The 23,966-nt window shown below is 38.1% G+C and overlaps 1 long non-coding RNA gene and 2 pseudogenes across 1 annotated transcript in view; 2 read left to right on the top strand and 1 right to left on the bottom strand.

The window, feature by feature from the left end:
* The window catches only part of LOC103348351 (dynein axonemal heavy chain 3), a 76,935-nt gene that overhangs the window by 9,959 nt on the left and 43,010 nt on the right, over positions 1 to 23,966 (bottom strand). Inside the window, exon 3 of the long non-coding RNA XR_011380209.2 lies at positions 3,601 to 3,808. This is a non-coding gene — a long non-coding RNA (dynein axonemal heavy chain 3). The remainder of the gene's footprint in view (positions 1 to 3,600; positions 3,809 to 23,966) is intronic.
* LOC127490929 (cytochrome c oxidase subunit 7C, mitochondrial pseudogene) lies at positions 1,961 to 12,473 on the top strand (annotated as a pseudogene).
* LOC149123590 (peptidyl-prolyl cis-trans isomerase FKBP1A-like) lies at positions 20,474 to 21,656 on the top strand (annotated as a pseudogene).

Genomic DNA, 23,966 nt, shown 5'->3' with positions numbered 1-23,966 from the left:
AGCACTGTGAAAGGTGAATGATGTTGTACTTTAATCCAAGTGTGAGTGTTTAATGAAACACCGTAAAATACACCATCAAATGCACGGACATTGATTTACTGTCAGCATTTTCTTTGAGACATGGCTCTGTGAAAAAGGGAAATTGACAGGAAAGGATGAAAAGTCAAAGAAACACATAAATGTGTACTAGGTTCTATTGTCATTAAAGTCCTCGCAAATACAAAGAAGTTTCTCTTTTCACTTAAAATGATATTTGGATGCAATAAGAGCTTTGATAGCAAACACTTTCTCTCTCATTCTCTGTCTCTCTCTCTCTCTCTCTCTCTCTCTCTGGAATGCAATTAGAAGGCAAACCTGACTTTTTTATATAGGATGGTACAAGCCATTCCAATCCTGCATAGGGTCAATTAACATGTGACTTCTCTGTGAGGAATCATGCGTTTGAGAGGCAAGCACACGCCAATTTGCTCTTCAATTGCTTCTTAGCAAGGCTAAAACTGTTCCACGGACTTGCAACTTGGTTGCATGATTTCATATGATGTTCTTGCCCCATGCAGATGTGCTGGCAGCTCACCAGAGGTTTTCCATGTGCAGGATGTCTTTTTCTACAAACAGCCTCCATTCTGATCAATTCCACACCTCATAATACTCAGAGATTTCAAACTGTACCCTGTAGTCAACAAGGCCACCATGACTAGCAACACAAGAAGTCTATTATGAAATGGCTTTCATAGCATTGGGTACCCAAAGAAAAGTGACAAAGCAAGCTTATTGGCTAGACATCTGGCTTCTTGGTAGCATGAACAGAAATATGCAGCTTCTAACTGCTGTTTGTCTTCCTATCTCAGCTGACTATATGGCATTGGTTAGGTACAAGGAACAAAATTTGGTGACTTTTTAAAATTGTCACCTAGTACAGAATCTTAACACTTTTCTTTTTTTAAAAAAAGGAAAGGTGTTTGGTAACTTTGTTATGATGTATAGGCCTCATGCGAATCCTATTTAAAATCTGAGGTATTCCACATCTTTATCTTTGTAGGTCCTGTTTTAGCAGACCTATATAAAACTATACTATAAGGGGCCGGTGCCGTGGCGCACTAGGTTAATCCTCCGCCTGCGGCACCAGCATCCCATATGGGCACCAGTTCTAGTCCTGGTTGCTCCTCTTCCAGTCCAGCTCTCTGCTGTGGCTTGGGATAGCAGTGGAGGATGGCCCAAGTCCTTGGGCTCCTACACCAGCATGGGAGACTGGGAAGAGGCTCCTGGCTCCTGGCTTCGGATCGGCGCAGCTCTGGCCATTGCGGCCATTTGGGGAGTGAACCAATGGAAGGAAGACCTTTCTCTCTGTCTTTCCCTCTCACTGTCTGTAACTCTACCTGTCAAATAAATAAATAAAAATCTTTTAAAAAAGAAAAAATACTATACTATAATATACTTACAAAATACTATAAAAGCATTTAATGTGTATATCTCTTGATTTCCACTACCAAAGTTATCCATGAGGAAAATTGCTGAACTTTTTGCACAAATACCAATACTAATTATAACAATTCTAAAAACATCACCTCCTTTAAAAATAACAATGTTAATACAAGTATTGGACATTAGTTGAGCGTTTACTGTGTGTGGGCGCCCTACAAACCCATCATTCCATTTCATCTTCACAGCTGATTTAAGTAAAATGAATACGATGTTCTCTTCACAATATTATCTACAAGGAGAGCAAAGCTCAGGGAGGCCAAGAGACTCATGTAGGTCAGAACAGTAGCAGGTGAAGTCACGCTGGGACTAAAATCCAGGCTTAGCTAATTCTAGTAACTGTTATTTCAGATACTAGAATCAGCTTTTAATCTTGCTCCATGGACATCACAGAACCAGAGTGCCAATCCTCCCAGATCACGCAGTATTTCATTTCAGGAGCTGTCTTGGGACGAATTTCACTGCTCGTAAGAACTGAGCCATGCCCATCAGCTGTCTGATGAAAGTCCACAGACCATCACCACCTAGAGCCACCAGGTAACAGACGTTGACAGGCATCTTTCCCCTCTCTACGGAACTTAGTTCATGAAGAGAAAAATATACCTGTAGCAGCTGCCTAACTGGGGTGCATGATTTAACGGCACCTAATACATTCTGCAGCCTAATTCTACAAAAATTCATATTCTGTTTGAATTATCTTTGGGTTATTCTCAAAGATGAGCAAGAAAAGACGGTTTCTTCTTAGCTGGGATTACATTAAGGCAAAATGGTGTTAGTTCAAGGAATCTTCCAAACACAACATTAAAAGGGAAAATGTGTAGCAGTTTTTGATATTATCACAGCCAAAGAAGCAGAATAAAAATAAAATAATGATGGGTTACAAGAGTTTATCACATAGACTATTGCAGGTCTTTCACTGTAACAGCATGTACAAAACATAGCCAGGTTTTAACATGATGGCATTTTACTATTTATTCTAAACAATTCCCCAAATGTGTGCCCAGCAATGGTTCTTCCTATTTATAGAGAGATGAGGACTGTGCTGTGCGGAAGTGCTGGTTGGCAGTTCTAGCACATGCTGTCCAGGTACCTGTCTTCACCTGTCTTTCGTTGGCTCCCCTTCCTCATCAGCTGTCTGGAGGACAGCCTAGCGTATTCGCTAGCCCCTCTAGCAGAAGGAGACCTTACCACCAGCCCTGAAGGAAAACTCTTCTACTGACAGGGCTGGCTTAGAGCTCAAGAGGCGTTAGTTAACATGAGTGCAGAGGAGGGAGAAAAGCCAGCAGCTGGGCTGCACTACTTGCAGAATGAAGTCACAGCTGAAGTCTAAAAGTGAAAGCATTTTAAAACACAGAAAGGAAATGGGGTACAGCTCCTGAAAGATGGGGAGCGGAAGAGGTAAAGAGGAGTTCAGGACAGAAAATGAACGTCAGCCTGGAGTAGGAAGCCCCCTGTGTTTCTGGCTCTTCGCTCTTTTCTTAAACACAGTGCAGGGGAAAAACAATACCAGAGGGTGTGATCTGGGGTCTTTTTGCGGCACCACTGAAGAGCTTGGGAACAAAGGAGTCCTATTCCCAACCAAGGGAGAATATAAAATACCCTTCAAAGTAATCAAATAGCACCCATGTTTCTCATATCTCATGGTAATGAATTAGTTGTTAAACCTTGGTTACCTTCAAAAGAAGATGCTGGAAAAATATTTTTCAGACAGGTTAATTGGCTAGAACTATTTTTAATAAAAATTTGCTCTTAAAACAAACTACAATGTCATTAAGAAATCTCTGTAATAAAACTGAAAACATCAAGGTAAAACACTTTATGAGATTTTATTTCACCTTGGTCTTCCTGTAAGCACACACTCAGCTCCAGGCATTAATATCATTAGAAATAAATTTCAAGAAATGATGCTAAGGGATGATGACACACAATTAAAATGAGGTATTTATAGCAACAGAAGGAGTTAACACATCTCAAATACTGGGGAAAATGAAAAGCAACCTTTTTGTCCTCCTCCCTGGATCAAACATAGTAATTTGGCAATTTCTGAAAGCCTATTATTAGATTTTTATCTTCATCGTTCTTCCAACATTTCAATGTCACAGTGTTAAACGCTTTGTGTACCTGGCTGTCCTTCTCAAGAGGATGTTGGCAGCATGAGAACCACAGTGTCAGCTCAGTCCATTTCCTGTGTATCATAGGATTCTCCAGAGCTTCCTCTTGCCTGCGTGGGGAGATCGGATGGCTTACATTTTTCTGAATAATTTTCCAAATCAAATTTGAAAGTTTTCATGAGAGATGATCCTCCCTGGTGGGTGATATGAAGCATAACCTAAGGGGACAACAGGAAAATAATTAGCATAAAACACATTAGCATATAGATGCCTCTGAAATAATAAACAGCAGAGAACCAAAATGCTTATCCCCAAAAGAAAGTTATGAGAATATATGAAATTAACAAACACTTCTCGCATGACAACCCTAGCTTGAAAGCCAAACAGAATATTCTCATTCTGTGAAGGGTGCAATGACCACAGAGATAGAGAAACAATTCCCAATTCCCCAACCCACGCGACTTCGCTCTGCTTTGCTTTTTATGGTCACATGAATATTCTCTATGTGTCCTTTGTCCCATGCCACCCATGCCACCCCACTCCTCTTAAGCAGAAAAAATTATGGGCAAGAAAACAAGTATCTTTGTTTTACTGTCTTTAAAAGCCAACACCCGTTAGATGCAATATTCTCATTTTCTTGTTTTTTGCTTGTTTGTTTTTCTCTCTCTTTCTCTAAATGGGATAGGAAATGCCACCCTTGGTGATTCAATTGCCAGGACCACTGAGGAGCCTCACTTGAAAAGTGAGACAGGACTTAGTGGATTTAACAATGGACCATGAATGTCACTGATTTCTGTTATATATCATTTTTAAAAACATTTATTTGAGAATCAGATGGACACACTGAGAGAGCTTCACTGGTTTACTCCCTAAATGCCCACAACAGCCTGGGCCAAATCCAGGAGCTGGTAACACAACCCAGATCTCCCTTGTGTGTGGTAGGAAATGAGTTACTTGAGCCATTAGCTGCTGCTTCCCAGGGTCTGCATTAGCAGGAAGCTGGAGTCAGGAGGCAGAGCTGGGTATCAAACCCAGGCAGCCTACTCCAATTTCAGATGCAGGCATCTTAACTACTGGGTTAAAGGCCCACTTCATATCTTTATGTTTTAAAAATCATGGATACAGTCTCTCAAGACAGTGAGAATATTGGGTGATAGGAAAAATGTGGTCGTTGGAGTTAGCTCTCATTTAAAAATCTAACCTGAGTAATCTTAATATACTTTGATGTGGGTTCCTGATGGCATGGGATCCTGGAGGGATAGTAAAAATTTTTCTAGAAATAATAAGGTCAAGAAAGTACAGATCCTACAGAGAAAACTTCATAAAATTCATGGGAAAAGGTGGAACTAAAAGATAAGCTTATTATGGTGCAAGAAACATTAAAATCCATGCATTGTTTTCTCATAATAATGCATTCATTAATCATGAACTTTTTGAAGACCCCTTGTGGTCTTCATCTCATGGAGCCAAGAGTGAAGTTTTCCATATAACTTTGCAACAACTGATAGGAAACCACAAATATTTTATGTGACTCAAAAGAAGTAAGGGTATGCTAATCACAATTCAAATTATCAGATGCATGTGAACTTCTTGAGTGATCCTCATGTTGGACTTTCACAATAAAACATCCCCAAAGCTAGACCCCATATACATGATTTGTCCTTTTAATAGTTAGATATTTTAATGGCTATCAATATAGCAATTGGAATTAAAAATGGATACTTCCCAATAGTACAATTTGATTTTCTCAATTTGTTTTCAAACTTGAACTTTTGATTGATGCTAATTACTTAACAAATGTATGTTTTAGTCACTTGATATATAAAATGGACAAGGAGAGATTCATTATGAAAGACTGAAATCTATAATATTTAAAAGTCAATCTTGGTTTAGGTCACTTTGTCCTCTTTCTGTGAGTAGAGGTTTTGAAACTATCCTTCATTACCTACCACCTTTTTATATTGGCATGTCAACAATCCCATTTCCTTCAGAATCTACTTAACATATCCTTTAATGTTTATATTTTCTAATCAATACTTTGCACTTGGATGACACGTGGTAATCAGACATGGATATGGAAAATGTTAAGAAAGAAAAATCTTCATAGGTGTGTAGGTTTGGTTGTTGCTGTTGAGTTTTTGTTTTGAAAAATGTGCTGCCAAGTAGACTGTGATAAGCACATGGCTGAGAATATTTTGACAGCTCCACATGAACACACAGTGCTTGTTCTACGTTTACCTTTTTGGATTTAAATTTGACTTGTTGAGCCTACATCTTGAGATGTATGTGCAGGGCATTCCTGCTGGAAGCCATTTAGTCCTCATCTTTATCTATTTGGACCTGATAGAGGCCCAGTTTATTGCCCTTTGTGGCTAGTTTTAACAAGAAAATATTTAGAAAGGCACTCCGAGTAAATAAACCAAAAGCTAGTGTTTCTTTGGTTTCCAGGATTTACAAATATTTTGATTGCCTGCATGCCTTCTGAGAATGGCTCCTCTGGCTTATGAAAGGGAAATGGCTTGTTACACCAATCCAATAAATACATATGTATACAGGAGAGACTCTCAATGCTCTGCCACTCATAAGGTAAGGTAAAACATGCTCTGTTCTGCAATCCAAAAGGGTTTGAGCCTCACAAATTTGTTCCCTTAAGGATATTTCAACTTCTGACAGAAGGTTGTTTTAGTGCTAAGAAAGTGTACATGTATTTTATAGTCATCTTCAGAGTTTACTTTACAATCATCCAAAGACAGTAGTTGGAAATGGGCAACCCTGTCTTCTTACTAATGTTAAAATCTTCTTGTGTTTTGTTTAGTTGATGTTTCCAAATCATTCTTGCAAGAATTTCTCCTGTCAAAACTTAGAATATGTTAGTGCTTAACAAAATATCTAAATAATACAAATAATAAAATAAAAGTAAATATTTAAAGTCAATCACCACCACTTATTTTTAATATTCCATTGGTTGACTTTTATTTATTTTTAAAATGTGGTCAAATACGTATTTTTTATATTAAAGAAGTTAAATTATCCCCAATTGTAGACAATATAATCTTTTATATAGAAGACCCTGAAGTTTCCACCAAAAAAATCTTTTACAACTAATAAATGCATTCAGTAAAGCTGCAGGATACTAAATCAGCATATGAAAATCAATATTATTTTAAACAGTATCAGCAAATCATCTGAAAAAGAAATCAAGAAAATATTCTAATTTATAATAGATGAAAAGAATATTTAGGATTAAATTTAACCAAGGTTGCGAAAGGTGTATACAACAAAACTATAAAACATTGATAAAGAAACTGAAGAAGATACAAATGAACGGAAAGGTATACTTTGCTTATGGATTTGAAGAATTAATATTTTTAAAATGTTCACACACCCAAAATATTCAACAATCATCCCTATAAAAAATCTTTACTTAATGTATGCTAAACTGATCTTCTGTATATAAAGAGAAACGAAAATGAATCTTGATGTGAATGGAAGGGGAGAGGGAGTGGATAAGGGGAGGGTTGCAGGTGGGAGGGACGTTATGGGGGGGGAAGCCATTGTAATCCATAAGCTGTACTTTGGAAATTTATATTCATTAAATAAAAGTTTGAAAGCAAAAAAAAAATTTAACTGACTTTTATACCAAAAAGATAAGAGCAATCCTAGAATTCACATATAGCCACAGAGAATCACAAATAACCAAAGAAGTATTTACTAAAAAGAACAAAGGTAAAGGGATCACATTACCTGACTTCAAAATATACTACAAAACTATAGTAATCAAAACAGCATAGTACTGGCACAAAAATAGTCTCAGAGATTACTGTAGCAGAATAAATAACCTAGAAGCAAAAGCCACCTAGATACAGTCAGTTATTTCAACAAAGATGCCAGGAAAACACAAAGAGGAAAGGTCAGCACTGTTAATAAATGGAGTTAGGAAAGCTGAACATGCATGTGCAGAGAATGAAACAAAACTGCTATCTACACCATATACAAAAATAAACTCAAAATGAACTAAAGATTTAACTGTAAAACTTGAAACTGTAAAATGACTAGAAGCATAGGGGGAAAGCTTCATGACATTGGTCTGGGCAATGACTTTTTTCTGCATGTCCCCAAAAGCACAGGCAACAAAAGCAAAAAAAGAACAAGTAGCACTACATCAAACTAAAAAACTTCTGCACAGCAATGGAAACCATCAACAGTGAAGAGACAACCTACAAAATGGCACAGAGTGCTTACAAAGCATACATTGGATCAGTGGTTAATATCAAAAATATATAAAAACTCAAACAACTCAACAGCAAGAAAATAAATAGCCTCATTAACAAATGAGAAAATAATCTGATTAGATTTCTCTCAAAAAAAAAAAAAGCCATTAAAATGGTCAGCAGGTATATGAAAAAATTCTCAAAATCAGTAATTACCAGAGACATGCAAATTAAAATCACATGATTTATCACACCTATCGGAATGGATATTATCAAAAAGATGAAAGATAAAACACAGGCAAAGATGTGAAGAAAAGAGAACCCTGAACAATGCTGGTGGGAATGTAAATTAGAATAATCATCATGAAAAACAGTATGGAGATTCCTCAAAATTTTTAAATAGAATAACATAATCTAATTATTCCACTACTTGATATATAATAAAGGGAAATGAAACCAGTGTGTAGAAGAGGTATTTGCACACTCATGTTTATTGAAGCATTATTCACAATGACCAGGATATGAAATCAACCTAAGTTTCTACTGGCAGATGGATGGATAAAGAAATATAGTACACCATATATGCACAATGGAATACTCTCTACCCTTTAAGAAGAAAGAAATTCATCATTTACAACAATATGGATGAACTCTGAGGACATTATATTAAGCTAAGGAAGTTAGGCACAGAAAGATCTTCTTTATTATATATGGAATCTAAAACCACTTCACTCAAAAGAAAAAAACAATGATTACCATGAGTTGGGGTGGGTGGGATAGGAAATTGGAGAGATATTGTTCACAGGATGCAAAATTTGATAGGAATATTAAGTCCAAGAGATTTATTGTATAACATGGTGACTGTTGTATTAATAACAAATGCATTATATTCTTGAAAACTGCTGGAAAAGAAGAATTAATATATTCTTACCACAAAAAATAAAACATATCTACGTTTAATAATGCATATGTGAGGGGGTCAGCGCCATGGCGCAGTAGGTTAATCCTCCACCTGTGGTGCTGGCATCCAATATGGGCTCCAGTTCTAGTCCCAGCTTCTCCTCTTCCAATCCAGCTCTCTGCTGTGGCCTGGGAAAGCAGTGGAAAATGGCCAAGTGCTCGAGCCCCTGCACCTGCATGGGAGACCAGGAAGAAGCACCTGGCTCCTGGCTTCGGATAGGCGCAGCTCCAGCTGTTGTGGCCATTTGGGGAGTGAACCAACAGAAGGAAGACCTTTCTGTCTGTCTGTCTATAACTCTACCTCTCAAATAAATAAATAAATAAAATCTTTGAAAAAAATAATGCATATGTGAATTAGTTTGAGTCATTTCATGATGTATATATTTTCTAAAACATCATGTTGTAAATCATGCCCTCATCATGTCATAAAGATATATAGTTTTTATCTCAAGCAAAATATTTTTTTCTTTCCTTCCTCCATTACAAAATTATCAAAACCACAAAAACTTATATTGGCATTAACACTTCCTTTAATCAAAGGTGTGAAAGATTAAATCTCTTCACCAATTAGTCTCAATAACTGGGAAAATAAAAAGCCAATGAAATTGTAATGTTCATCAACCTCAGATATAAACCTGTAAGGCTGAAGGTGAGATCTGAATTGGGGAAACATGATGGGGACAATAGCAACAGTTGGTTGAAGACCATGATTGGGGCACATCTCCTTCAATTCTATTTAAATCATCCTCTTAGGGTTCTTACTTTGCTCTTGCACCTCTCGTGAATAATTTTTTTTTTTTTTTTTGGACAGGCAGAGTGGACAGTGAGAGAGAGAGACAGAGAGAAAGGTCTTCCTTTGCCGTTGGTTCACCCTCCAATGGCCGCCGCTGCAGCCGGCGCACCGCGCTGATCCGATGGCAGGAGCCAGGATCCAGGTGCTTTTCCTGGTCTTCCATGGGGTGCAGGGCCCAAGCACCTGGGCCATCCTCCACTGCACTCCCTGGCCATAGCAGAGAGCTGGCCTGGAAGAGGGGCAACCGGGACAGAATCCGGCGCCCCGACCGGGACTAGAACCCGGTGTGCCGGCGCCGCAAGGTGGAGGATTAGCCTATTGAGCCACGGCGCCGGCCCCAACCTCTCGTGAATAAGCACTCAAAATTATACTGACAGATAAATCCTACCTGTTAGCTGGAATGTTATGTCACTTGGTGAGCTATTGTTTAAATAAGATACTGGCATATTCCCCTTTCTCATCCTACCTAATGACATAAGTAATTTTTAAAAAGCATGGTCTATCCTGTCGCTCCCCCTCTTCACGGAGGAACGACACAGGACCCTGCGCTGTTCTTTTGTCTGCTCGGCCCTCCCCGGGTTTGCTGCTGGTTCTTCCCGGGTTGGCTGCCGTCCCTCCACCTCCATGGAGGGGCGGGCCCCCCTGCCACTTTCCCCACTTCCGCGGGGGAGCGGCACACCGCCAGCCGGCTCTCTCGGGGGCTGCACAGGTGTTCCCTCAGGTGTTCCTGGTGCATGTTGTCTCTCTCCTCCTTTATAGTCCTCTTCCACCAATCCCAACTCTGCTACCCACACGCCAAGCACTCTGCTCTCCTCCAATCAGGAGCAGCTCCTGCAGCTTGTCAAGTTGGTGAGAGGTAGCTGTGTAGAAGCTGTTTACTCCTCTCCCAGCGCCATATTGTGGGAGAGCAGATGCATAGAATAAGTCTTAATTCCAGTAACTTAGTCTAGTCCGAGTTGCTCCCCACATATCCATCTCTTCTTCCATTCTAAAGCTGTTTGACATATTTATGTGAGCTCATGGGTAATGTGCAGTATTTGAAACACCATGAGTAGAACTTTCCTACCCGCAAGGTTTTTTTTCTCATCAAATTCTCTGACCTACCATATTTCTGCTCTTGTTATGTTAAAACCCTGATGAAAGAGCAAATATTCCTTTTCTAGACTCTGAGTACTCACCTCCCTTTCTGCCTGCTCAAAGAGCTCGAGGGAAGCTGGGACCCAATGTCTTAGAAAGCTCTCCAAATTGTAAGCCACTCTGTAAACACTGGTAGTGTTTTTGGAGATACAGTTATTATGGTGATGATGATGACTGTTAGATGAGGATCCGTTGGTTTCATAATATATGAAGGGAAAGGTATAAGGACATAGATTAGACAGAATATGATGATAAAGTCCACAAGTGTCACTTAATACAATCACAATTTTGTAGAGCTGATCCGGAATGGTAAAATCATAGTCTTATTGTAAAATGGATTTCTTGATTATTTTCCAATGTATTTGGAATTCTTTATAGATAATGGATGCCCAATAATGGAAGTCACTTATTGGGACTTGCTATCATGTATTTAGTATTAATAAGCATTTTGTAAGAATTATTTCATTAAGATAGAAGAATTGATAGCCCGCTATATGAGAGAGTATTGAAATTGTGTAACATATAAATGCACATTACATAAAAGTAACCAATAGGATTATGTAAACCTAAAATAAAACTATTTCATTTTTCAGTGGGATTTCATAGAACTGATTTCTTCAGGTGAGGAAGGATTGTAAGAAAATTGATTTAGCTATCTGGACTAATCAGAGGAGGTGGCAGGGAAATCAACTGGTAAAATAATACTGCTGTTTGGGTGGGTGACTGCAAAAAATTCAAGGAAATGTGCAGCTTATGAGCATGCTGCACAATTCTGTAAGATGTGGTGGCTCCGGCTATGGAACCCTGCTCCTCCACTACACAAAGGTGCCCCTGAAAACCCAACTGTTCTGAAGATTTCTCATCCATTCATTCTACACACTGTCCATTCTATGTATCTGGATGTTATTTTCACCTCTTTGTTAGGGGATTTACAATATGTTTCAGCTGTTTCTTCAGGCACTCACCCAGAACAGAGCCTATACCATCAAGCGATCTCTGTGCTGAGGTATACAAACTGGTCTTTACTATTTGCTTTGCCAAATCCAACTGGGCAGACACAGTCATGGGTTTTAATTTCAAATCTAAATCTCATTACTCTATTACAATTTGTGTCAGTAAGAATGAACTTGAATGAGCCAAGATAAAATTCCTAAAATCAATTTTTCCATTTAGCTTGACAACATGCTTTGAGCTTATTAACAAAATACTTTAAGTAGCACAGAAATCCAGAGCATTTATTTATAGCACTGATCATCTAGTCTCTTTTTCTTTTCCCTTTGCCATGGAAGGGCAAGTAGATAGTCAAATGGATGAAGAGAAACATATAGAAGAGGAAAACTGGTTGCCTCTACAGATTCGTACTTAGAGTAAAATGGAGGCTCTCCTTCTCACACCACTGGGCTGAATTTACGAGCCTAATCTAAGAACAGCCCAGAACTAAACAGATCATGGCTATGTGGTTATCTTTGCTAATTGGAAGGATGGATATCAGGCTTTGCCATAGGGGCACAAAATTGAGAAAAGAGGAGGGACTTAGTGTGGTGCCACCATGTCATTCTCTGTGTCTCTCACAGAGCTTCCAACAGTGCTGTGTTGGGACACAGCATCTAAAGGTTCATGACTTTCATGGTCCTTAGGAGCTACTGTGAGGGGGGCCCAGGGAAGAATTCGCCATTTTCAGTGGAAAACAAGTGGCCGTTACTAATGACGGTGACTTTGAGTTTCGGGTCTGGGTTTGCTTCACCTTTCTTCATAGTGCAACAGCAACTGCTTAAGGAATAAGGATGTGTTTATCTATTTAACAGGTAACCAAGAGCATTTCAAGAGGTACAATCTGAAAAATGGATCAAACTCTTGAACTTTTAGAGCACTAGATATATTTGTAAGTGACTAAACGTATGACATGAAAAAAGAACGGGTGGATAAATTTCTGAGATGACTTATTTCCAAATCCAAAGCTACAATTTAACAGTATGAAGTGTAAAATACCAGGCTGGGGGCCAGAGCTGTGGCATAACAGGTAAAGCCACTGCCTGCAAGGTCAGCATTCCATATGGGTACTTGTTTGAGTCCCAGCTGCTCCACTTTTAATCTATCTCCCTGCTAATGTACCTGGGAAAGCAATGAAGCTGCCCCAAGTGCTTGGGCCCCTGACCCAACAAGAAAGACCCAAAAGAAGTCCTGGCTCCTGGCCTCAGATTGCCCCAGCACTGGCCATTGTAACTATTTGAGATGTGAACCAGTGGATGGAAGATCTTGTGCGCTTTCTTTCCCTCTTTCTCTCTCTGACTTGTCTTTCAAATAAATCTTTAAAAACAAAACAAGCTGGCTGGCTTGAACCCTTGCTGTCACGTAGCATTTGCATTTCAGTTTCCCCATTCACAAAATAAGGAGAATAATACCCTTCATAGCACAGGGTTTTTATTGGGATTAAATGCAAAGTACTCAGAATAGTGCCTGGCACATAATAGACATTATATAAATGTTAGGCATCATCATCATTATTGCAATCAATGTTCATCATCTAAGAGACAAAAGATTTCAGCACAAGAGGGAATTAAATGCTATTTCATTATCTCAGTGATAGTAAATTTATTCATTATCACATACAGAATGCTCACTATATGCCAAACAAACACAACAGCATTAACCAGAAAAATGTCCTGTCCTAATAGAGTTTACATTCTAGGAGAACAGTAGACAATAAACAGATTTGCAGTGCAATGTTGTGTAAGTGGTGAGTACTGTGGAGAGAAAACCGAAGGAGGGCAAAGTCGTGCAGAGTGATCTTTCTTCTATCCCCACATTTGGCCAAGTTAGGCAAAATGGTTTGGTACAGCCCCTGCTTTTCCACTGAAAGGAATTCTCTTGCTGACATTCTAGGTAACTGCTTCACTGAAACCCCAACCATTTGGATGCAACAAAAATAATCCAACATATGAACACATCCAGACAGACATATGTACCCTGGTTTGCTCAAATGTAATGTGTATGGAATTTCCCGAATGGCTGGTTGTCACATCCATCTGGTCTTATTTCCATAGCACTTGAATGCACCACGAGGATATAAACCCTAAAAGCTAGAAAACAGAATCTAAATACCCAAACACACACGAGGTATGTTTTCAAAAGCAGCAGACCTCAAGTAAGCACTGTGGTTAACTTCATTAACTTCTCAGCCACAGTTGAGCGTAGCTCAGGCAATGCATAAAGGCCACAGAACATAAAAGGCATTCCACCGCAGACCTCATTAAGTGGGCTTAAGACAAGCTTGACAAGTTAATGACAAAAATCTCATTTGGACTTTCTGGACATAAGAACCCTGAACATGTCCAAATATACCAAAACTCTACCATGCGTGCTATCTGAAAAAGCAATGACCCAGTGTCAATTAGGCCCGCGGAGTTCACGTATCAAAGCCCAAGAATGATGTAGTCCTATTCAACTATCTGAATAGGAAATCATGTTCTGTGTGTTTTAGGTTTGGTCCTATTTAAACTGCACAGATGTTGTAGGTTCACAAATGAACAGTGGTTTCCAAGGAAATGTGCATCAGACTGCATATACTGAACAAAGGTTAGCTAGATCTAGACACCACATTGTACAGGAAATAGTTTTGCAATTTTTTTTCCCTTTCTCTAAAGGCTCTATCCTCTTTCTCTAAATTCAGCCCGCACTTATGGAATCTAGACCATGTTCGATCACTTTCATGTACACATCATATTAAAATTCTCCAGTTGCTCTGGAAAATACTCTAGGTACATGTATTTCCTCTCTGCAACTACTTTTACACTCCTTGAGAGGAGAAGCATTCATGTTCACAAAACAATGATAGCACTTGTGTGTGTCAGGCACTGTGGAAAATACTCAACAACAACAAAAAAAACCCATACCAATCTTATTAAAATCAACTCAATTTTATAGAAATGGAAGCAGAAGAGGCACTAATTAGCGCAGAACCAAGGATCTAAACCCAGGCTCCCTGAATTCAAGCCCACATTCATATTTTACTATCAAGTATCAGGAGATAGAAACACTCGTTGAATGAATGAACATTTGCATGCATTTCTTAATATACATTAAATTAAAATTAATATACCTTAATCACTTGAACTGTATTGATATGTAATGATAGGATAGGTATTTAGAACCCTTGAATATATTGTACCTTCTACTTTCTGTGCCCCTGCAGAGTCTATTTCAATACCTCACAAACAGGAGATATTAGTAAGACTTTTTTTGAATCAATGAAATGTTTTAACTCAACACAACAAATTATAAATATATAAAAAGGATTCCTTGACACATTTTCCCTCCCCAGGGATTAAATGTAAAGAGAGAATGGACATTTTTTTTTCTGGGATCTTGCTCCATGTGCTAATTCCTTAAGAAATCCCTCAACATTTGCCCACATTTAGATCTCTTGGACTTTTTCGGGCCTAAGGATGACTTAAGTTCCTAGTCTCAACTTTCCTAACTCTGGCCCACTCTTTCCCACACAAATCCTAGTAAGAGCAGTGGAAACGATAATGTTTCACTTGTGCAAGCAATGCACGAGTCGGAATATCTTAACACATGCTTATTGAGAATTAAGTGATTCCATCACCCCGCCAGACTTGGACAATATCTTGGATTCCATAACATACTCAGTCCTGCACCCCACACTAAAACGTAGCATTATTCACTTGAGATGTGACTCTGTTTGCCAATATTTCATGGAGAAACAGCATTATTAGCTTCTGGTTCCAAACAGCCCAGAAAGGACTCCTAGTGTATTCTCCTTCTTTCATTTGATTCCTGCTCCTCACTGTGGCAGGAGACATTAGGGAAGTCACTTCACATTTCCATGTACCCTATTATGAAGAACATAACGCCATTTGTCCTGTCATGTTGCTGTGAATATCACATATAATGTACACAGAATTATTTTGGGGCTATGAGTGTTATACAGTTGTCAGAAAATTAGAAAAGGGGGAACTCAGAACTGCATGTATGGTATATTTTCAGGAAGTGTGGTGTTTAACGTTATTTGCATGTAAGTGATATATGTATATGTATACACACATACACGTTTACACATATATACCTGGGACAAAATGGACTTGTGTGTGTATATATGTATGTATTCTCATATATATACATATATATATGTATACATATATAATATATATGAATGAAACTTTACTACATAAAAGTTTACATTAATGAATGGCATCTTTTAAATTTCTTCTAATTATCTATGTTGGTTTCTGACACAGAGCTCCTGTATTTTGCACAGTAATTATAATTTACTGAGTACCAACTGGATACTAGGTGTTGGGTTAAGGTATTATGTAATTTACTTATCATAACAGCACTTTTGCAGCTGGGGAAACTAAGACCCAAAAGAGTTAAGAAAATATCTCAAGGTTAATAATATCTGGCAAACAACAGGAAAATCTGAACATAGGTCTGCCTCTCTGCAAAGCTTTGCTTACCAATACAAATCCCATTCATTTAGAATTTACATTGATCCAAGTACAGAATGTACTATAGCTTTCAGAGAACAAGTCCAAATGAGTTCCATTATTTGTGAAATACTAGGGTTCCTATGACAGAATATAAAAAACATATAGCTTTCTCCAAACAACTAAAAGCTTTAAAAAATAGAAATGGCTCCAGAGGACTTATGGGTTACTAACAGTTACCAGTGGGATTAGCATCCATATTTTCTATTCTTTGGTAACCTGTTCACTCCAGGAACATCCTGGGTGGCCCTACTGTGTGCCTCTACCACTAGTCAAGGTTAACATTGTGTCAAAGGAGTGGGGAGGACTTTACAAAGCAGTAAATTTCCCTCAGGGAGCCTACAATCTATCCCCTGCAAAGGAGACCAGAATATGTGAAACAGTCAGAGTCAAATTAACCTTAAAATACATTAGTAATACTTAGAAGTAATAAAACTAACTCAAAATTTCTTCAAAGGACTAGTCCTTTTGCCTTTAACTCAGCCAGACCTGCCTCCCTCCCATGCCAATTAGAGTTCAAAGAAAAGATTCATACACCTCATTTGGAGATCCATTGAACCTTGGGCACAAGTGATAAATCCTTAATAAGTCAGAAAGATAGCTATATTTATTCTTAAAATTGGCTAATTTGCACAGTAAGGTTAACTGATTTGCCTAAATAGAATTCATTGGAATCTGATAAAATTCCATCACTCCATTTCTAATTTGACATCCCTGACCTGACTTTTCACTTTAAACTTACCAACACAGAACAGGCTCACACATGGAGACAAAAAACCAAAACAAAACAAATCAAAACCAACTGTTACTAAAATAGAGGATTTGAAGATGAGCAAAGGGTGTTTTGTATAAAATAGCTCTTCTAGTAAAGATTTTTTTCCCCTTTGTCTAGTTTACGCTCTAAAAACAGACTTAGATTTAATCAGCAGTTGCCCTGGTGAACCCAGCAATACAGAAAGTAACCACACTGGACAAACTGGTTGATTGACTCTTGTGTCTAACTCCAGCTCACTGCTCATGTGATTTTATGAACATATGTGCACACGCTCACACACAACATACACGTACACACTTTGGTTCTTTAACATCGACCTCCTTTAGGCCACCCACAGAACAGTTATTTCTGCCATTGGAAAATAAAATCTTTCAAGTGTTCACCTCCAAAAAAAGAAGAAAGTTTATACGAAGCACCTTTCAGATAAGTAATGCTGAAACAATAATCAAAAGCAAGACGATTTTAAAGGCGACTTTGGTGGTTTTGTTTCCTGAAAGTATACTATTAAATAATCAGAACTACAAAGCACACCAACTTAATTTTTAAATACTTGGATTACCTTTATTGATTAGACAGCAAACAGCAATATGTTACAATTAGAATTGACACAGAAAGTGGAACACAAATGGCTCAACCGGAAAACACAGAATGTCTATTTTTTTCGACATACGATTGAAGCTGTTTCAAGTGCTTCATGTTTTCCTGGACCAGTTAACAGTACTTTCACATTTGTGTAGTGAAAATGTAAGAAGAATAGAGTCATTTTCACAAATTCCTTAGTTTTAGTATTAAACTCCATTGTAATTTTGTTGGATCTCAAATTATCTTAGAGAACCCAAATTACCCAAAACTTTGGGGAAAGAAATTAACATAATTGAAATAATGCAATTTTTGGTAATTATAATTCTCACTTCAACCTAAATTAAATATGCCAAACTATAATTATGTTCAAATTTGCATCATGAAAATTATCCCCATTTTGCTCATGGCATCTTAAAACATCTAATAGGGGATCTTAAACTCTTAAGATTGAGTAAAGAGGCCTTATTTTCACAGCCTTTGGGACGAGGAGACTTACGCATTAAGCACAGTTGTTCAGCCTCTTGGGAAATGGAAGATGGGTCCATTATTTCCTCACTACCTGATGTGTAGGATTTGTACTCTAATCTTCAGAAACCTCCAAGTCACAGTGGCATTAATAAGTGGTCAGTACCACAGCAGACGGTAAAAGATTAATGCTTTCTTTGCAGAGAAACCTTAAGCAAAGCAGGTCATGCTTCAGGACAAAGGGAATGGGAGGCAAAGACACAAAAAAAGGCTGTGACATGTTAAAACCAGGCACTTGAAAACAACCGCTGGCTTGCTATCCATTCAAAAATAGAGATTCGAGACAATCTGAAGGCAATGAGAACTCAGCTTTCAGCTCTGCACATTGCTTAAGACTGATTCTTGAGACTACTTGGATCTTTATTATTATTAATTTATTTATTCGGGATGTAGAAAACACCCATAAAATACTACTCAATGTAAGCTGTTTAACCTTTCAGGTATTCAATCTGATTCAATCAACCAGCTGATGTGATTAGATTTGCAAGATGGTTGATTTCTCTTCATCTTTGGGACAGGAGGTGGATATAATCCATGAATATATTGGTCAAGAAATAGATGAGTGTGGATGTGCAGAGCTGGCACCTTGTCAAAACACACAAGGGGTTTCTTACCAAAAAAACATATGAATATATCTCCAGTTGAGTAAAATATTCACATTAATAACGGAGTAAAGCAGAAGAACCCTGGCTGATGCCCCATCTGTTCTTATGAATTAAATTTAGAAATCATATGTAATATAGACATTTCTGTCTGAATATCATAAAACCCTGACACATCCAGGCTTTCATTAGAAAGCTCCACAATGTGACTTGAATAACAATCTGTCTTAGCTAATTAGTATTTTCAGTTTAGCATATTCACTTCCAGACATATTGCTGTTTGCACATGGTAATTTAGGTAAACAGATACCATCCACAGCTGCATCAATTAACACTGCTAATCAAAACTGAATTCAGGTAATTAGGCACATTTATGCAAAAAATGTGTAATTTTGGAGAAAAGCTAGATTCTTCAGTAATATGTCAATAAGTAAAAAATCTCCTTTTGCATGTGAAGAATGATGGGAGAGAAATCATCACGAATATATATATCATACAGAGTAAAATTCCTAAATTAAATCTCAATCTTTAATTGGCATGTATTTTAGAAATTGGATCATATTTTTCATAAATGTTTTCCTCAATGTTTCCATATAGTAAAGTTGATTCACATCTGCTTAAGGGTTTAATCACCATCAAGCAGGATTCAAATGGTTAATGACTCACAAGTATTTCTACAATTATAAGGGAAGTTGGTCAGACTTGCTCTTCTGTCCCGCCTCCCACCTCCCAGGGAAGATTCTCTCAGTGTGCCTGGTTTTATTTACACACTTTCATTTTCTCTGATACAAAGAACATTCTTCCGCAGTTAGAATCACAATCGTCATTTCTTACTACCCCACAAACACTGTCAGATATCCCTGATTCTACACAATCCCCTTAGTTGCTTTTTCATTCATTTGCAAGACAAACACTGAATTACTTTTATCCACAAACAGAAATTAAACTGATAATTTTGATTTAGTATTCTAATCAGTTCAGAAAAACTAGTTAACTGCATCGTTTTTTATAACATGCATTTCCCATGAACTTCTTGAAGTCTTTTTACATGTATAAATGTTAACTGCTCCATTCCCTCCTCAGGCTTGGAAGCCGATACCAGTTCTTATTGTTAACACCAGGCCTTCATAGTAAAGTACTGGGTTCAGTGTTCTCAGCTTTATTTTAATGGTAATTTCACCTCCAACCCAATTTAACAAACACTTCTTCAATGGCTACTATGTGATGTGAACCCTTCCCAGGCCTGTGGGTAGAGGCAAAGGTGGATTTGGATTCATCACATTCTAATAAGCCAATTTCAGAGCCTTTACAGAACCAACGATATCAACTTTTCAAAGGTAGAGAAAGACACCCAGTGGAAACTTATCTGTCGATTTGAAATTTCAGAACTTTTTGCAGAGGTTTACTTTTTGTCTAACTCACAGTAATTATTTTGTTCTCACAATAAGTCAGGAAATGAGAACAGCAGTTGTCTTGCCCAGCAGCATGATGTCTTTCTCTCACTGAGAACGAATTCCATGCAACATCTAGGTCTGTTTTTCAGTACTTTTCCAAAAAAGAAAAAAAAAAAACCCACCACATATTCCTTTAAATGCATTTGACATAAACAAATGGACAATTTCCTATGGCACAGGAACCTAACAGAGTCTGTCTTGTACTTACACCCATTTTCAAGAGCAGGAATTATAAAATACACAGGCACATTTATCATGCTTGCGAAACTACTCATTCTACCAAAACTGTAGGAAGTAGGATAAAGACACCTCTGAATTTAAGAATCTACTAAACACAATGACATACAGGTAAGACAAACATTTTCAAGACAACTTTTAAAAGAGCCTGATGACTGCTTTTCAATGAACGAAAGAATTACCTTTGGGGAGGAGAATTCCTGTTCTTCATGAAATGAATCAAACAAGTGAAGCTCACTGCCAGAGTGGACCAGTAAATAATCCAGAGTACCCAAAAACATCTATCCTCTCACTTTCCCTGGAGTCAATCAGGAAAGGACTAATTCGTTCACTGTACGATTTTAGCACATTCCTTTTAGGGAAAGGGCTTAAATCCATATCCTGCAAATCTTATCACCATGTTTTAGCAAAGTGGAATGCTACAGACTACGCAGTGTTTCAGCGAAGGGAGGGCTTAAGATGTCACCGCGTCCTACCCATCTGACATCATCCTGCAAGCCTGAGGTTCAGTTTCTGACTCATAAAACATGACTCCTAGACCCACCTCACTGGCAGAGGGGACCACCTGGCCAGAGCAGGTGTTCAGCAGAGAGCTCCAGAAGACCCCTGAGGTTGAGGTACCTTTTTTCAGCAATTCTCCAGATTCCCAAGTACAGTCAGCCCTTCCCATCTCTGGGTTTTGAATCACTGAGCTTCATATCCATGGACCCAACCGAGGATTGCACATTCGAAGAAAGAAACAAAAACCAAAACCCTATGTCCATACTGACTATGCATAGACTTTTTTTCTTGTCATTATCCCCTAAACAACACAGGGTGACAAGTATTCGGAGAGTCTTTATATTGTATTAGGAATAATAAGCAATAGAGAGATGACAAAGTAAGTATACAAGAGGGCAGAACTACGGAGCCGCTGCCAGGCCTGCTCACGGTCCACGCTGCCGGTCTCGCTGCCCACCTAGCGCCTGCTACAGCTACGGGAGTGTAGGTGAAGACCGCCTCTCCCGCAGTGGGCGCACCTTTACCAAGCGTGGCCAGACCTGCGTGGTGCGCCACACCGAGACGCTTGAAGATGGAAAGAAATTCCACTCCTCCTGGGACAGAAACAAGCCCCTGAAGTTCATGGTGAGCCAGCAGGAGGTGATCCAGGCTGGGAAGAAGGGGGTTGACTAGAAAGCCAAACTGACCATCTCCCCATAGCCTATGCTATGTGCCACCAGGTCCCCGGGCATCATCCCACCACCTGCCACTCTCGTCTTGTGGAGCTTCTAAAACTGGAATGACAGGAATAGCCTCCTTCCTTAGACCCCTGTTCTTGGATCTGCCATGGAGGGGTCTGGTGCTCCAGATGTGTGCAGGGGAATCTATCCAGAGCTTTCCCTGCAGTTCCATTATGCCCTCTGTACAAACATCTGCCCGACTGAATGAGTTCTGTCACTCAGCTTTGCTTCACATACCCTCACTACTCTTCCCCTCCCCCTTCGTCTGTGTGATCACCTGTTAAACCGTATACCACAAACCTCAAGAGACTTGTAAATAAATAAATAAAGTATGTGAGAAGATACAAGTGGGTTAAAATACAAATGCTATGCCATTTTATGTAGGAAATTTTGTATCTACAGAGGTCCTGGAACCAAGAAATGTAACATGTAGAGTTTGTGTGATCATTTTAATACAGACCTCAAAGAATGTATCCAATAGGTTAGTTACTACTACAATACATTAGATTTCTTCCAATTCATTTGAGAAGTAGTTATAGGAAACTAACTTTACCAATTAAGCTGAAAGTCAACATTGGGTTATTTATTAATTATACAGCATTTTTATGTTTTTAAACAGAATATAAAAAATTCACCTGACCAAGATGAATCAAATCACTTAATTCTATAATCTTTGCCTGTTAAAGGGTTACATCTTGAAAACCTTACATGTGATTACTTCTTTACTACATAATATTTACAAACTCTGAAAAAGTTTGCCACATTTATCTTTAGTCCAGAAAAATAAAATTGCTTGGGGTAGGTCTACTCTAAATCTTTGTAAAATGATATCAAACTGCTGACCCAAAAACAATATGTAGTGAATAAAATGACAGTACTGGTCACTTTTTAAACTGTCTGCTTTTTAAGCACAAGGACTCCAACTAGAACATGTAGTCCTCGAAAATATCAAATGAATTCATCTTGGCTTATTTTTGGCAAAGAATATTATTTCACAACAAAGAATGTCATTTCACAGGGAAAATGTCATGTCTGGGATGGGGTGGGTTAGAGGGAGACGGATTGCTAGAAAACAAAAGCCACATAAAGAAATAAACATTCTGGTGTGTGCTGAAGCACAGCAAAGCAAAACAAATGATTGGATTTGGGATTTAGTAAAATATGATCTTCTTTTCCTTTGTTTTTTCAACAACACTTTTTTCTACACGAAGGCACTATGAATTTCATCTTGCCATACTGCAATTTTCTTTTATGAAAAGGAATGTTGATAATTAATAATATGGATAAAGATACAGTCAGTAGTTTGGCACATTCGATTTTTAGCTTAGAAATTGTTGTTGTACTTACAACAAGTGCTAACCCTGAAAATTATTTTCATCAGTTCTGGTGAAAAGTAAAACTAGATTAATGTAAATGAGAGAAGATTAACGAATTATCTCTGAAGAATTAAATGGGCACGTTCTAGGGATTTAATTTAGCAGTTATGTTTATTTTTTGGTAAAAAATTATCTTTAATAAGGGAACAAGTATTAGCATGGGGCAGTTTTAAAAACTTTGACCATTTGCTGTGCCAGAGCTAAAGAAGATAATCTAGGCTTTATCAGACAAAGGACAGAACACTGTATGTGTTTACAATTTAAGGTTGAGTACTGGTCGCACAATTAAGAATTGGGAAGTTATCCTTAGAGCAAACAGATCTTATTTAAACATATGATTAATCTATGCTTCAAGGTATTATCCAGCTCTCTGGAGGATGCCAGAGTCACTTTCCAAGTGAGTAATCTCAGGCTCTCTACCCCAAGTTTTTTATCTTTGCTTTTCTTCATAAGCCTCGAGTAAAAAAATCCACTGTTCAGAAGGGTATTAAAAGAGTACATGAAAAGCTTGAGTGAAAAATAAACTATAGCACCTCAGGCTTCTTAATTTTTGCACTATAATGCCTTTGACTTTTGTACCTTGACGCATTCTGAGAATTCTTTGATGAAAAGGGAGAAAATAAATTACGTATGGAATGAAGAGAACCTTTATTATCATTTTAATAGTCCACAGACACATAAAAGGAAGACACATTCACTGTGTGGTAGGACCTAAAACTAAAATATTCACAGACTTAGTCGTAAAAAAATTAAAACGATATGAAAAATGGAAAGATTTTTGATGCAAGGTGAATATGTGAATTTTCACTAAGCCTCCAAGAACATTTAGCAAAGAAAAGTTAAACTATTAAGTGGCATGACAAATAGAGTTTGCATCTCATGTAACGTTTTGGTACTGAATGCAAATACTGAATATATCCAGAGACTATCAGAGATCATGGGGAATGAGATTCCAGATACTATGAACAATCAGCTTTTCAAAGCTGGTCTGTAAGAA

This window comes from Oryctolagus cuniculus, chromosome 11 (assembly GCF_051225735.1).
Source record: "Oryctolagus cuniculus isolate XC-2025 breed Fujian yellow rabbit chromosome 11, ASM5122573v1, whole genome shotgun sequence".
Classification (NCBI taxonomy): Eukaryota; Metazoa; Chordata; class Mammalia; order Lagomorpha; family Leporidae; genus Oryctolagus; species Oryctolagus cuniculus.
Note: the sequence above shows the minus strand (reverse complement) of the source record. Positions and strands in the feature narration are given on the sequence as shown.